Genomic DNA, 14,278 nt, shown 5'->3' on the forward strand with positions numbered 1-14,278 from the left:
CAGAACCAACAGATACCTGTATTATTACATATGACACAAAACTTGTGAGAAATACTTTATTTAAATAAACAATCCCCAATATTTAATGGTCACTTAACTCCAGAGTAGGTGGGCTTGTCCTGTGTAGATGATGCATACGGTCACCTAAGATAAACTTTATGAACTACTTTTATCCTGTTAAACTCCAATTGGGGTCAAGCGTCAGCACTCTCAAGCAAATTATGTCCGCCTGTGCATGCTGAAACTAGTAGTGTTGCCAAAATTACTAATTTCTCCATTTAACTATTTATTACCACAACAAACATCAATGTGCATTGGCATTATCCCTGTCCTAAACAATAATGGAATCATGTCACAATATATCAGGGATACCCCACCTCGATGTAGCATGACCATTACAATCTGGCATAGCATGTCTGCCTATGGCACATTTAGTAATAATGATGACGATGATAAAGAATGGTGTTTTAAGTATTCTGATGCATAGGGATACATTTAAAGCAAATAAATGTATCTTCATGTTGACACATTTTTGCAATATTTGCAACGTAAAACAAACATGTTTTTTTTGTATCCAAATGTAATTGAGAATCAAAATGATGGAGTGAAACTACATGAAGTAAGGTATGCTTCATTACTAGTTCCACCAACCCACGGTAAGGTGTCTTGGTCTAATTATTTTATAGTAAAATGTTAATAATTGTTGAAAAGCTAATAAGTAAATAAAAGTAATTTCGCCTTTAAACAAATCGTATGTCTTAATACAGTTTTATTCGCATTCAGGCATAAACAGAACATAAAAGGTTGTTTGTTCTGTTCTTGTATCTGCAGCAAATAATTAGCTACTAATGGCATATGTCATGTTACACAATGTTGAAAGTTTGGTCATGACCATGCCCACTATGACACAATCCCAACACCAGTGTGGCGGCAGTGGGGAGCGGCGATGACGGCGGAGAAGGCGGCAGATGGCTGCAGGGAGCTCCGTCGCCATGGGGCACGCGAGCAGCTCGTGCGCGTGCACCCCCTGGCGGCGGTTGGCGATAGAATCGCCAGCCCCTGCAAGAGTGGAGCATGCTCCATCTGTAAACAAATTATCTTTGAGATAAAATTAATAAGATTTTCATTCTATATTAACAACCAAATTCATGTATTTGTTCACTAAACATAATCCTTCTGTGTTCACAGGAAATTTAAATGTTGCTGCACTGCGCTTGCACTTAATTGGAACTTTGCTATCCTTTGGTCAGGATATAGAGTCTATATGCATGCCCGGCTGTGTGTGTTTCAGTACTGTAGTGTACAAGGACCCAACACAGTGCAGTGCATCAGGCCCACCTTGTGTATTACACGCTTCCCTGTGTGATGCCCCAGTCTCCAAGTCCACCGGCTGCTTCAGTAGAGTTGACTAGTTGCTGCGCCATCTCGGCAGCGAGAAGTCTGTGCTGGTTATAGGCTCCTGTTAAGGTATACCCATCTCTAGTCTAGGAAAAAAAAATTGCACAGATTATCACCATATCATCTTGAAATACTGACACTAATAGTTACGTTGACGTGACATTATCAATGGCTATACCACACACAGCCTGGCAGCCATTGATGATCATTATTATGTATGGCTGTATGTGGTACAAATTTTGTACCCCACACAGCCATACATGGTAATCATCATCATCATCATCATCATCAATCACTGCTAGGTTGTGTACCATACTAAGAGAATATATCATCAATTTCTGAGGGTACAGTGTATTTTATAATTATATGATTTCCTTCCTTTCAAATTAAGGGGGTAACGTTGGTGTATATAAATATATTTTTGGGGTAAAACTAGGTCAAAAATTTCCCTGACCCTTGTAAAAGAGCAGCTATGTCACTCCCGTAAATCCAGTGACTTTGGTCCTCGAAGTAACAATAGCTAAACCCCTCTCAGCTGTTCAACAGGAGAAGGCTAAAGATTTTCTCACAACAAATAGAGTCTTATTCCAACAGGAATCAGTGTCTAAAGAAATGTAAAAATTGAACTTGGATGTAATTGAAGAGTCACAAAGTGAGTAGTCATGTCCATTGTGCTAGTCCAAAGCTGGACAGAAGTTTGAGCTTCTGCAATGATTTTCATCAAATAATGTGTTGAAGTTTCGGGGGAAATTTACTAAAGGAAATTTGTATATTGGTATCCAGAAATACACTTATTTTTGACATTTACTATCCCGAAAATATGGCAATTCGTATTCGTATTGATAGCACATCAATACGACTACGAATTGCTGTATTTTCGGGATAGTAAATGTCAAAAATAAGTGTATTTCTGGATACAAATACACCTATTTTTTTACAAATTTCCTTTAGTAAATTTCCCCCTTCATGTCTACCTAATGCCTTGGGTGGATGAACTTTATACTTTGAAAGGATGATGAATAGTCAGTAAGCTTTTACCTATTTAGATTATGTATTCAACTTTAGTCCTGATTGTCAGTCTCACCCAAAGTAAAAGTTGTGTTGGGCTCCATCTGTAAGGCACGATTGAGAAGTAAAGTATCTTGGATTGGTTTGATAAAGCCTGAACCTATAATAATACAAAATTCACCAATACCCTTAAATAAGAAGCAGTTAAAGCATAAGAATCATGGGTTATTATAGAAGATTTATACTCAATTTGCCACCATTGCAGTAACAGAACAAACAGATAGTTATGGTCAAATGGAGTTCTAAAGCAGAAATGCTTTTCATTTATTGAAGGTAGCATTGTATACCCAACCAGCTCTGATTATGATTGATTTTCAAAGAGAATTTGTGGTGCAAACTGATGCATCAGATGAAGGGACAGGTGCAGTCCTGTTCCAGAACAAAGAGGGTGAAGAACATCCTCTTATTTATTAAGTAGAAAGTTAAATATATCTACAAAAATTATACCACGGTCGAAAAAGAAACATTAGCAATAAAACTGGCAGTAGAAACCTCTCAGGTACTACTTGCTGGGAAAAAATCAGGTATTAGATGAAAGAAAGAAATGGGAAAATAACCAGATGGTTCTTGACATTGCAAAACGTAAAGTTTTCGGTAGAGCACAGGCCAGAAAGCCAAATGGTCAATGCAGGTGTTTTGTCTTGTGTAGATTATGTTTGTGGGATGCAGTTGTTCATCTCTACAGGTCAAAACAAATCAGGTGATATGTGATAGAAGTACTGGTAAAGTTATAAATACAATATATTTTCCCTATGTATTTCTTACCTCCAGGTATGTCTAATTTACTATATAGACGTGATTAGAGTATTGGCAGTAAAAGCCGAATCATGGGTCCTTGCAGTGTGGATGTGAGAGAGGGAGGGCTCCATCCACAATTTCAGGTCTTTAGGCCTTCAGCCTTAGAGCAGGCTACTTAGTGCTTGTACTTGGGAGAATGATATAACCTGTGTTATGACTTTGAAAATACTACTGGCGAAATAAGCAGCAGGACTGTTATGAAACTAAGTGATTTACTTAATGTAAGTACCGTGCATATACCTGTTTTTGTGGTAGGGTCATTAGGTTCTACCACCCCGAGAGAGGTAGTCTATTATGTTTGGCTAGGATTCTTTTTTAGGTTTTAATTTATGTACTGCACATTAAAACTAGCCATGGCTAGATCTCCTCACAAAGGATAGATAGATAGATAGATAGATAGATAGATAGATAGATAGATAGATAGATAGATAGATAGATAGATAGAGGGTTTGGTTATTTGGCTATCAACACTTTGTATAGTTGCGGAGGGCACCGGGGTCCATCATTTTAAATATACTAGAGTTCCAAGCCATCTCTAATCTATATATAGCTATATATACACTGCACTAATAGTAATGGCATATTATATTTTTGAAGAAATGATCACTTCCATCAGGGTCCTCTCTTGCCTCAAATGCCATTCTTATGGCTTGAGCCTTGCTACACATGACACCTCCCACATGCACACACACACACACCCATTGATTCATAAGTCCTGGGTTTAAAGCCCAGGCAATTGATCACATCCTTAGTCAAGGTGGATGATGGCTTAATGGTGCAAGAAATAGATTCTTTATAATGGGACTGTACGTATTACACTAAATACCAAAACTCCATAATAAATAAATCTAAAACAATTCCTAATAAAAATGCTACCTGTAATTTATTTATTTATTTATTTGCAGTTTCTAATGGCACACTATGCACCCAAAAGCAAATATTATTTATCAACATTCTTGTTTAAAGGTTCAAGAAAAATACATTGGAGGCCAAGGCATAGATTTCCTGAAACGCACTAGTGTACTATCTGAATCACTCCAAAGGTTTAAAATAATATAAAAAAGACAAGTACACCATATTTTAATAATACAATTGTTTGTTTATTTTGTACATAACACAGGAATATTTCACATATTTGACAGTTTTTAATGAGTTCAAATAAAATATTGGAATTTTATTATAAACTCACAGACACAATTTTCTTATTTATTTCTGTGCGCCAACAAAGAAAGGTATTCTTCTCTATCTCTATCTTCTCTATCTTTAAAGAAATACATTGAAATTTAATTAATCGTTGAGATCAGAAGCACGCACTGTTTTAAATTTGTAAATAAATTAGCTTTCTCACTGAAACAACATCTAGTGTTGATCACCCATCTCTCTTTTAGGAATTTATGTGATCCACCGAATAAACTGGCAGTCTTTTTAATGAAATGTCCATTTGTATAAAAATGTCTGGCTACAGGTGGTGTGCTTAAGCTGTGATTTTATATAAGTTGCTGTATCCTTGATTAAACATGTGGATCTTCTCAGCTATCTAGATCATTTGGACACAATCCAAAAGATGCGATAATGAATAAGATGGACCATACCAATCAAAGGATGCATCATAGATAAATTGTGTATAGAATTAGATAATTTTTTACATATCCAGTTGTTCAAAATATGTGTAGTATCATAGTCTTGCATGTAAGTGTTAGCATAGGAAGGTGCCATATTAGACCCAATTCCTGTGTCCACCAATTAATGATAAAAGGTGTTTTCAAACAAAAATATATTTTTTTATGGAGGATGACATCAATCAGTGCAACCTGAATATTGTGGGCTAGTTGTGTCAATCTTCTTGATGGATAGTAGCCCCTCATCATGGCTAATATTGAGACTTGTAATATCAAGAGTTACTATCAAACAAGTTGGTTTTGGCGGCCCAAATTTCCTGAGTCTAGACAAAAAATACAGCTACAGTATTTTGTACCACGAAAAGAGTTAAGTATATACTTTTTAAGTTAACTGCATGTTTCACACAAAACATTTGAAAAAATACAATTTGACAGCAGATTGTATTGAGCTACTTGGCCTATCTAAGCACATGTACATGCACACACTCATTCACTATAGTTTAATTTTGTCAGGAATGAATTATCCAACCAGTCTATTTTGAAGCATGAGATGAAACTGGAGTACGTGAAGGAAGCTCACACAAATACAGGGAGAATATAATAACTGCACACAGTTACGGCCATGGGCCCTTATTCTGTCTGACTTGCAAGGCTGCAAAATTTGCAGCCTTGCGATTCCACCAGATGCCGCTGGCACGGCCTTCCACTGCCTTCCACTGGGCATTCCCATGGGTGAATCCACCAGCCCGCCGCCCCACGCCTGGACTTCTCTGTGCAAATGCTGTGCCCACTCGCAAACAGCGGCTGCACATGTGCATAAATAACTATGCACATGTGCAGTAGTCAAAAATCGGTCCCCCATGCGAACGCACTGGGGACTGATTAAACTAGAATCACCCCCATGGTGAGAATCAAATTCATAACCTCAGTGCTGCTGTAAGGCAATAATGTTAAGCATTACACCATTCATACTGATGTTGATGTTTTACAATATTTTTATTACACTTCTCTTTTTTACCTGCGCTGTTCTTGGCAAATATGGTTTCAATTCAGCAAAGTTTATTCACACCAAACTCTGCAATTAATCAAATATACTAACATGTTGCACTTAACATTTATTTTATAAGATACTATACTTTACAAACATGTTCTGTGTTCATTATACATGTGCTCTGTGGGTAACTAATTAGCATTATGGATGAAAACAACTGATCATTTCTATAACGTCATTTTTTATCTTGTTAATAGTGCACATTTGTCTTTTCTGACAACTATGCTGTCATTATAATCATATTTGTACTGTGTGCACCATACAGGCCATAAACATGAATGTTAGTAGAAGCATGGCTTATTAAAGAGGGATTTATGAATGCCTCAGTGACAGCCCTGAGTATGGACAGAAAACCTGTAACAGATGTAGACTATTAATTAGCACCCAGTAAATGCAAGCAGCACGTTTTAATACATGTGATATTACCGAGGATAATGTCTGAAGAGGCACTTAAACTAAGTAAAATTGGACCTTTTTTAAATATACACTGGCTTGCGGAAACCTCTAAATTCCTACGCCTATCTAATTTACCATTTACAAAAGAGGAAGATTAGGTCAGTGATACAGTAGTACTCTTACAATTCACAAGTACAATAATTTAAAAGTGTACTTAGTGCTAGGCGTTAAACATTTAAACGCGCGATTTAGAGCATTACAGGGAAATTGCTTAACCATTCTGTTCAGTTTTATATGCAGTTTGTTTTCTGTCAATTGTGGTGATGAACTTTGTAATGGAAAGCTAATGCCCAATGGTTGTTAATAAGGGCTGAGAGAATGCCAGGAAGCAAACAACTAGCACTTTATCTTACTTAGTACAACAGGATTGTCTAGGCCTATATAGTGTACAAAGGCAAATTTACATTAAATCATCATGTTCCCAGTGCTGGAAAAGGCATGTCATTATTAACATTTTAATTCAATGTAAATTGTATAATTATATCAAACCTACCTACCTTTTTTCTGTTCCCCTCTGGGAGATCTCAGAAGGTCAAAGGTCCAGGGTGCCGTGTGTGAGGCATGTTTACGGGGTGCATGTCATCATAAACCTGGTCTTAATTGGCCGAATTACACAGCAGTGGAGAAGGCATCATTCATCGCAAATCGTGTCATCACATCGTATCTTACCAACTTCACTAAGGGAGGGGAGATCGGAAATAGAGCAAGAATTAATAGCGTCCGAGTTTGGCGGCCATGTAGGAAACCAGCTGAACTAGGATTTTTTTTTAAAGGGGCTATCATTTACAAGGCAAAACCAGGCAAGCAATTATGGAAAGGCACAAATGGAGAGTTTCCAGGGGGCACCGAACACCCTAGCACCAGCCCTAAATGTGGCATTACTAATACAACTGCAATTCTGTCATTGGCAACTCATGTTGGCTATAATAGATTACTTTATTTTTTTATTAAGTGGTTTTATTTTTTTATCTATAATGTTTACTGAAATTGTTCCTGCCCATAACACTGGGTTTTAGCCCTGGCCCATGGGACCCCTTTGTTTGGGATATCCCCACTTCCCCAGGGACCCCAATCAGGGCTGACTAGTTGAAGGGTTCATGATATGGCTACAGAAACCAATAGAAATGTGCCCCCCAGCTGTGGTACCACCTTGCTGACTAATGGAGCCCGTTGCTGGTTTAAAGAATATGTCCTTTTTCCCCCATACTTTTGCAACTAAGACCACAGTTACAAGAGCCTAGTACTGGATATTTAAATAAAGAGGGTTTCTACACAATTAATACCCTGTTTTTTTAGAACCAGACCAGTTCAGACAGGTCTAAGAACCCAAAAGTCTAGGGCTGGGCTCTTGGGCACACAGAAGCACTGCATAGATCGTACTGATCTGTCCATGCTTCTACACAACAAAGTGCATTTTTAGCCTAATTCACAGAAGTATTTGCAGCAACGAGTATTGGTAGATTTCTGTGTTATAGTGGTGCCTGTGGAAAGTTTGGCTAATTGCATATTGATACGTACATGTGTATTCTACCGTGATTTTCATTCAGATTTGCGAAACCTCTGCCATGTTTTATGTTTAGTAAATCACCAAGATACATTTTTCAAATGAAAATGCAATCTCAAATAAACATGACTGTTAGTAAATGAATTCCATAATGTTCACAGTATTAGCGCCACTTACACACATAATGCCCCAGTAGTAGTGCCCCTTACACATAATGCCTACAATAGTAGTTCCCCTTACACATAGGACCTTATTCTGGTCCTCGCGCAATGCTGAGAATTTATCAGCATTGTGTGTGGACTAAACTCTGCCCCCCCCCCTCTCACGAATGGATGATTTGCATAATCATTCATTCACAGCCTTGGGTGCGGGATAGAAATCATTTGATGGTCGACAAACAACAAATGATTTCTAAAGCACTCGCAGATCTGAGATAGCGAGCGCCCTGTGTGGGAAGCCAATGGGCAGCTGACATCTGCTGACATCAGCTGCCCGCACCCGCATCACTGGCCCATTACCATGGGTACGCCCAGTGTTTTCATGGGTATGCCCATGGCATTTTAGGTACCCCCTATTTAAGGGGCAGATTAACAGAAGACGGGGCTGGTTTGCAAACTCCAGGAAGGCTCCCTCCTTACTATGATGCTGAAGAATCTGGCTTAGTGCAAGAGTCTATCCAGCAACTTCATTTTGCTCTCACTTTCGGTTAAGATGTAATTTGGTCCATTAAGTGGCCACTACTAGTCACTGGCGGTACGTCACTTCAGAGGTGAGGAGTATTTAGCCATTTATGTATATAGATAATTGTAAAGGTGGGAGAGCACAGTGTATACATTTACTGTACAATATATACCTCAGAGAGCACATCTCTGCCCCTCCCCAGTGCCATCTCACTTCCCCCATCCCTTGAAGAAGTGGCCTGCAACCTCCTCTTCCCAAAAACACTGCATTGCCCACCCGGTAGGCCATCAGCCGGGTCAGATACTGAGAACCAGGAAACAGGTGGACAAACCAAGCTGCTCTCTGGGGACTTTGCTAGGATGGATGTTTAGAGCACAGTCTGTCCCAGGAACTACTTTCAATGAAACAGGGCCATGTCTGAGCAATACTGGCTCGAGGACTCCTAAGAGAGGAGGGCACATGGGTGCTCATCCCCTAAATCTCACCATTAATACCACCCTGGATATACAGGCATCCTAGAGAGAAAGGTAGAGCAAGGATCAGAACCCTTACACAGCATTAAGCAGTAATTCAAGATGCCTATAAAAATGTGGTGTAAAATTAAATGAAGCTTATAATCTATCATCTACTAAAGTAAAAGGTTCTTGATTTAGCACATTAGGGGCCAGATGTATTACAGTGTGAGTAACAGAGCCTCGCGGGATACTGGAAAAACTTTGAGTTTTTTTTTTAAAGGAACAGACATTTACAAGACAAAACCATGCCTTGTAAATTATTGCCACTTTAAAAAACCTCTGAGTTCGGGCAGAATCACGGGTACTTGTGTATTATAGCGGCGCCCCCGATGTACATCGCACGATGAACGTATCGCATGCCATGTAGCCGATGGCATGCGATGTGATGCGATGCGATGCAACGCGATTTTGACCCCCTATATGATGAAAAATCGTATAAGCACCCTAAAGGGTGCTTTTGAGCACCCTAATGGGTGCTTACAATGTTAAATGCACCCCCACGCCCCCCCCCCCTCCCCCCACTATAAACATGAACCCGAAACATGGCGAGCGCAGCGGTGGTACGCGTCCTAAGACCTTTTCATACCCCCACTATCCACGTCGGCATGGAGTTGAGAATAGAATAGTAAATGTGTCCCTTTGCGGGCTTCACAGGTATCCGCTGCACTCGCCACGCTTCGGGCTTCTATTCTCAACTCCACGCCGACGTGGATAGTGGGGGTATGAAAAGGTCGTAGGACGCGTACCGCCGCCCCTCGCGGGCTCGCTGCGCTCGCCACGCATCGGGTTCACGTTTATAGTGGGGGGGTGGCGTGGGGGTGCATTTAACATTGTAAGCACCCATTAGGGTGCTTAACGTTGTATAAGCACCCATTAGGGTGCTTATACAATGTTAAATCCCATCGCATCGTATGGCATTGTATACCATGTACAATGGCATACAATTTGAAAATTGTATGCCATCGTACACTATCGAACGATATCGCGTCGCATCGCATACCATCGTATGCGTTATGGTATGCGATGGGCGCCGCCAAATTACACAAGTCCCGAATCACGCATGACCGCTAGACTCTCATTGCATTACATTTGGCCCAATATAGGTTTTTTCCATTATGTCTAGGTAATAGGTGCGGTTTAAGCATAAATGGCTCAACAAAAGCTACTAAGGGAGATACCAGATGGTGGTTATAGTGAAGACTTCATTTAACAATAGTGTGTTGACAGCAGTTCAACCCCCCCCCCCCCCCCAAAAAAAAAAAATTAACCATAAATGATATTCATAAGTCGCTTCTAAAATTAATAATAATAAAAATAAGATTATTTTAAGTTTATAGTTTCCTAATGTTTGTTTCTTAAAAAAAAAAAAAAGATCAGTACTATAATCTTAAGGACTCTAATCCTGTATCTGGGGTATATACTCATTAGGTTGACCCATATTAGGTCCCCACTAGGGGAGGCAGAATAGAATAGTGTGCCGAGCATAGTGAGGCACCGTGCCCAAAACATGGCAAGCACAGTGAGCCATGCGAGGGGACGCAGTACACTTTGACGGTGTCCATGTCGACTATATCGACATTCGGGTCAAAAAACGTGAAAACCTCAACCTTTTGGACTGTCAACCTAACGCTTGTGTTGACCTTCCAACCATATCGACCTTAGCCAGGTCAAATTATTTAATGTGTCGACCTAAGCCATGTTGACCTTCTGTGGTCGACCCAATGACCCATACCTATTTTCTTTTCATTTGTTGTATGTAAATTTGAAGGTATGCAATAGTCTTGTTGTCTTATATGAGTTTATCTGGTCTCCATGATGACTCTTTTTTGCTGTGCTCACAATTAGAGGTGCTGTTGTCGCTCATCTTTTTTCTTATAGCCCTTTATCTCCTCTTAGAGCTCTCCTGTCAATCTTATTGAACTGAAATAATCTTCTAACAATACAATATGAAAGTAATCCAGAAGTTGGCTTTGGATAGCATTTGTAAGTAGACAAAGATCATAGGAAGCAAAGAAAATTCGAACAGTGGATTTCAAAGGTTGAGCAGGAAAAGCTTTCTGGGTGCAGCTCTTAATCAAAACAAAAAGAAGACATATTACAGATGTGCAGGGGCAGCATACTTCCACATGAGGTAAATGTGGAAGATCCAGTAAAGGACTAAGGAGGTTATTCTGATCGGTGCGGCCAAACGTGCGTACGTTCACTATTAACGTACGCTAGCCGTACGCGGCCGTTGGGGTTAAGTCCACCCACAACTCAGCCGCATACGTACGGGCATAAACAACGTAGAAGGGGAGTGGCGTACAAATGAGCGTACGCCAACGTACACGGACGGGCCAGCCCTTACACTCCGACAACTGGCGTACAATTGAGCGTACACCACCGTTTACGGACGTCTCTCGGCCGTCTTCCCACCGACTTCTTGCGGCTATCTGAGCGTACGCCAGCTTGCACGGACGGGTCCCTATTGTTTTCAATAGAAAAGTCAGCTTATGTCACCGCTCGTGAGAGTGAGCGTACGTCCGTGTACGCTGACATACCCTTCATATATATGGACCTGCAAATCTTGCCTTTCAACTATAATTATGAAAATTAATTAATTGATTGAATTAATTAATGTGCAAAATAGTGGCCATGGGCTTAAAACATTGCTGAAACATCCTTTGTAGGTGTTAGATGTGGTTTATGTTATTGTATAATAAATACAAAACCTATGTTTGTATTACAGTGAACACGTTGACACATGTCGACTTGTGTAGATTGAGTGTGCTACTGTGTAAAGTCTATGAAAGCACGTAGTGAATGTGTCGAACTGTTTAACAAATACCTACCTTAGCATATATAAGCAGGTCTTACAAAGATTCTTACCTTAAATTAAACAAACCTTTAAATGTTGAGAAGTATAGAAAGATAACCTTCCAATGTGTTTGAGTGCTGTGTGTGGCTTGCAGGTAGTGAATTCATGGTTTTGACTTAATAGACTGCAGCATTGCTTATTACATTCAGGTGTATGTGTTTGAGTAGTAATCCGCGTAAATTAGCTAACCCAGGCGCACGCTGGCATGCGGTATCTGTAGGGGTGGTTTGAGATGGCGGTTGGCGGCCGCCTGTTTTGTGTCCGAAATGAACGGTGCTTTAGTCGATCGTGCGGTAGTAGCACCGCTCATTTTTGGTGCACACCCCCGTGTACGCCCATATTTACGCCCATTTTCCCTCATTATTTCGGCCGCTCCCCTCAACACGCCCCTATGCCGCCCCCAATACCCGTACACTCGCGTACAGGTTTTTTCGCACGTAGAGACCCGTCCGTAAGCGTTGGTGAGTGGTCGCGCCTGCGCATTAGCGAATGTACGCATGCGCAGATCATAAAAAATCCCGGGACGTACGCGTACGGCCCGGCCGCTCCAACCAGAATAAGGCCCTAAAGGAGCTGCAGCTGGTCTATTGGAACTAAGCAATTTTGCTTAGTCAAAATCTCTATGTCCCGGCCAGGGATAAGCTGTCAGCCATCTCCAGCAGCAGCCCTCTTGTACAGCAGAATAGACACTACAGAGCCTAGTCAAATAATTAATGTCTGCAGCATCTATTCAGCCAGGAGATAGCGTTGCTGTGGTGCCAAGCATTGCTATCACCCGCTGTGTACACATGGGGTGATTCAGGGAAACCTTCTAAGTGATTTTGACAATGCAGTCTTTAGAGCAGCAGCAGAGCTAGTGAGATCCAGTCCAAGTTGTCCTATGGTGTATTGTAAATCACTAGCTGATAATAACCAACATACTTCCTGTTATATTTTTGTCCAAGCTGTTACCTTGAATGCTGTCTACCTGCTGCAAATAAAGAACCAGACTCTATTTCTATCCAGTCTACTGACCACAGTAAATAATAACATGGAACAGTGGTAGATTTACCTATGACTGCCCTGACTGCATTGTGATGGTGAATGACATCCTACTGGAAGACCTACCTGTCAGTGACAGACTCTACAGGCAGTTTCATTGGGAGGTGTTTCCTCCTTTCGTGACTGTCAATCCAGATTGCGATAAGCAGAGAGTTGGCTTCCTATAGGAAGCCTCTTCATGCCTTATCATTAGCTCAAGCTGGCTTCTATGTACAAAAGTCCGTGCAGTCCATAGAACCTGGGGGTTTGCTAATGTGCAGTTAAGCTGCCACTTGTGCGCTGGTCCCGTTGCATGTTAGCTTCATTGTGCAGATGACAGGATCTCGTTTGCAGTGGCAGCAGGGGCTCTCCTCCTCTAGTGGATCAGACAGCTTGGCAGCGTCAGTCTCCCTGCTCAGAATAGGTAGGGGCCGCAGCTTAAATGGAAGGTATTTTCCAGTTATGCAGAAAGTAAAACTGTTATTTTTTTGGTCACAGACATCCAACAATACAGTGGGGCTGATGAAGAGTTAATTGAACTCTATTTTGAGGAGTACATGTTGCGTGAAATCATATTGTACATGCTTAGAAAATGTGCAAATATTGGTGATACAGAGTCATATGAACTGCAACAGCATGTACATGTATGACCAAATAGATGGTATATTCATAAAAGTGCTAAGGTGTTCACCTCCCTCCTGCAAACTATAACCTTACGTCCTCCCATGGTTTATAAATGGACAGCAAGCATTCAGTGTGCACTGCAAAAAGAGGGGTGTGAACTCACAATAATACTACAATTTAAATGAATTGTGCCTTCTATACAAAATGCCAACCTTAGTAGTGCCCTTTATACACATAATGACCACTGTAGTAGTGCACCTTACATATAATGCCCACAATAGTAGTGTCCCCTACAAATATTGGCCACAGTAATGACACATATTATGCCACACCAACACAGCCAAACCCTCCTTCCCCCCCGTTGGCCCCCCATAAACAGAGGCAGCGGGGTCCCTATTGCAGATGGGCAGTCAGCTGTGGGGTCCCTGTGGCAAATGGGTACTAGTTGGGACCCCACCGCTGATTTCTCATCCACCGCAGGGACCCCACAGCTGACTTCTTATCCGCCGCTAGGACCCCGCTGCCTCCCCACCACTCTGTGCTGGCAAGGTACCAGGGGAGGGGGGACCGGTGTGGGGGCCCCAGGGTGACCGCCCCTGTCACCCCGTGTATACTCCGCCACTGTTAGTACATCTGGCCTGACTGGTCTGTCAGTCCATGGCAGCAGGTCATACCATTCCAAACAAT

General features: G+C 41.1%; 1 long non-coding RNA gene across 1 annotated transcript in view; it reads right to left on the minus strand.

The window, feature by feature from the left end:
• Positions 1 to 658: 658 nt before the first annotated feature.
• LOC146079516 (uncharacterized) overlaps positions 659 to 14,278 on the minus strand; it is a 44,104-nt gene continuing 30,484 nt past the window's right edge. The window contains exons 2-4 of the long non-coding RNA XR_014474582.1: positions 6,888 to 7,067; positions 2,437 to 2,510; positions 659 to 1,484 (exon numbers count right to left, since the gene is read on the minus strand). This is a non-coding gene — a long non-coding RNA (uncharacterized LOC146079516). The remainder of the gene's footprint in view (positions 1,485 to 2,436; positions 2,511 to 6,887; positions 7,068 to 14,278) is intronic.

The sequence above is a fragment of the Crinia signifera genome, chromosome 5 (assembly GCF_055691185.1).
Source record: "Crinia signifera chromosome 5, ASM5569118v1, whole genome shotgun sequence".
Lineage (NCBI taxonomy): Eukaryota > Metazoa > Chordata > Amphibia > Anura > Myobatrachidae > Crinia > Crinia signifera.